Source organism: Panicum virgatum, chromosome 7N (assembly GCF_016808335.1).
Source record: "Panicum virgatum strain AP13 chromosome 7N, P.virgatum_v5, whole genome shotgun sequence".
Classification (NCBI taxonomy): domain Eukaryota; kingdom Viridiplantae; phylum Streptophyta; class Magnoliopsida; order Poales; family Poaceae; genus Panicum; species Panicum virgatum.
Window position 1 is genome coordinate 7,701,706 of NC_053151.1, and position 2,832 is coordinate 7,704,537.

General features: G+C 48.2%; 1 non-coding gene across 1 annotated transcript; it reads right to left on the reverse strand.

Moving 5' to 3' along the window:
- Window positions 1–260: 260 nt before the first annotated feature.
- Window positions 261–369, reverse strand: LOC120684127. Its single transcript, XR_005679109.1, has one exon. It is a non-coding gene; the product is annotated as a small nucleolar RNA R71 (small nucleolar RNA).
- Between the last annotated feature and the right edge of the window lie 2,463 nt (window positions 370–2,832).

Genomic DNA, 2,832 nt, shown 5'->3' on the forward strand with positions numbered 1-2,832 from the left:
AAGCCTCATCAACATGGTGCAGGTTAGCCCATTCTGTGGCAAGCCGAATGAGGACGCAAATGCACATTTGCAGAACTTTTTGGAGCTCTGCGACACTGTTTTCATATGGGGTGTCACCGCCGATGTTATCAAGCTTCGTCTGTTTCCCTTCTCCCTGCTGGGGAAGGCAAAATAGTGGTTTTACAAGGAAAAGGACATCGACACCTGGGCCAAATGCTCCAAAGCGTTCCTCGCAAAATTCTTTCCACTGGGCAAAACAAATGCCCTGCGCGGGAGAATTTCAAGTTTCCAGCAGACAGGGATGGAATCCATCCCAGAAGCTTGGGACAGGCTGCAGGAATACATCTTGGCCTGTCCTCATCATGGCATGGACGAGTGGCTCATCCTGCAAAGCTTCTACAACGGGCTCACAATGACATCTCGAGCCAACATTGATGCTGCTGCTGGAGGAGCCTACCTCGACCTGACTATCGCCAAAGCAAAAGAATTGGTCGAGAAGATGGTCTCCAATCAGGGGTGGAGCGATGAACGACTCCAAAACCATACAAATGGCATGCATACCGTCAAAGAGACGGATATGATTGCCACGAAGCTGGACCTCCTAATCAAGAAGATTGAGGAAGGGAGCAAACAACCGATCCATGCTCCTGTTTACGCCATGGGTTCGCACTTCACGTGCGAAGTCTGCGGCAACAATGGACATTCGGGGAACGACTGCCCCGAAACCCATGAAGACTGCGCGTACCTCAACAACAACAACAACAACAACAACAACGGGTACCGTCCACCACAAGGAGGCCAGGGGTGGAACCAGCCACGTCCACCTTTTCAGGGAGGTAATAACTACAATCCTTCTTATAATTCGAATTTCAATTCAAACCAACCTCCCTTGAGAGAACTTGTTCTTGGCCAAGTTAAAATCAACGAAAATATAAATAAAAAGCTTTTGGCCAATGATAAATTCCTAGAAAGTTTAAATGTTAAGCTTGAAGCTTTGTCTTCTACTCTTAAAAACCAGTTAAGTTTCAACAAAATGATCGAAACCCAGCTTGCACAAATTGCTACTTCGTTACCTGCTGTTGAGAGCAGGAAGATCCCGGGGCAACCCGAGTCTCCCGTTGAAAATGTCAGCATGGTGTCTACCGGACGGGGTAACTCGTCCCGGAGGCCACCACGCAATAAACATGCAGGTAGGTACAATCCCCCAAGGAACGACGTTTGGGATGGCATGGTGGCAGCGGTGCAAGAGGATCCAGGGGTCCCCATGATCAGCTGCTCGATCTACATCAAACACTTCGAGCGATGCCTATGCGATCTAGGGGCAAGCGTGAATATAATGCCCAGGGTAATATATGAAGCACTTGAATATCCTGCTCTTTCCCCAACAACTATGCTCGTACAGCTTGCAGATTCAACCATTCAGTATCCCGAAGGGATAGCCGAACACATTTTCGTATGAGTACGAGACTCCTTCATCCTTGCCAACTTTGTGGTAATGGATATGGAGGGCGACCTCGGAGTCGACCTCGTACTTGGGCGACCTTTTCTAAGGTCTGCCAAGGCAAGGATCGATGTCGGAAAGGGAGAAATCCGTTTCCGTGTCGGAAGGGAGGATATGTTTTTCAGGTTCAAGAAGAAGGAAGAGCAGTGCTTCATGATCCAACAAGACAGTGAAGGGCAAGCACTCTGGGGTCCACCAGAACCCCAGCCAGAACAACGACCCTCCGCACCTAAAAGAAAGAAGAAGGAAAAGAAGGTGTGGAGGAAGGTCAAGAGTTCGGCCTCGTCCAGTTCTCCAGGACGAGCCGACGAACGGTAAGAACGATGGAGAAAAGTCGTGCACGTCGGAATTTAAACGACGCGCCCTTGCCAAAAGTAAATTGGTATTTATCTCATGTTTGTTTCATCCGCTTTTTAACATTTTCTTTGCACCTTATTTATTTTTCTCCACTGCATGTTCGAAATTTTCAAAATTATTTTCTACATGCTGGAATTTTTCTAGCACTTTTCCCTTTTTACAGAAAGACCAAAAATATTTTCTGAGTTTTAAAATCCTTTGGGAAAAATAATTTGAACATCTTTTTGAGCAAACTTTTGGCCGTGCACCATATTTCCAAAGTTCATAACCGTTGAGGAAGCATCTGGCCGAAGGGGGACACCAGGGGGCCCACCCTAGGGACGGCCAACCCCATAGGTCGGCCGACCCAGGACCAACGGCTCCTGGGCCACACCTTCTCCAACGGCTACCTGACCGTTGTGCCTGGCTCTTCCTCGGGTGCACTCGCCCAAATTCCTTTAAATAGAGGCCGAGAGAGGGGTGATGAGCTCTCATGCTCACTCTCTCCACTCCCACTCCCTCTCACACATTCTTGCTCGGGTTTCCTTTGGATTTCGACCCAAGTTTGATTGCAAGAACACACTCTCTCTCTCATTTCTTTGCTGCAAGATTGATCACATATTTGGAGGAACAACTTTTGGGTAAGAGTTTCATTTTCATTTCACTAATGTAGCCTGAATCGAGTTGTTCTCGTTCGTTCTCGTTCATTCTTGTTGCAAGCATGAGAGGTCCAGGGCGGAAAATTTCCGGAGCTCTCAAGAGGATGACGAGGTTGGGCTCGTCCCATTCGCAGGGCGAGTCGAGCTCTCATCATTCCCCCGAACCTGCACCAACACCGACTACAATGGATTATGAGCAAGACTGAACAAGAAGAACAGTTCGAGGAGCAAGCTGCAGAACCACAAGCCGAGGACATGGAGATATATGAAGATGATGCACCATACCTCGACTTGCAAGATGACCGCGAGCGTCAAGCCTACGCCATGATCAAGAAT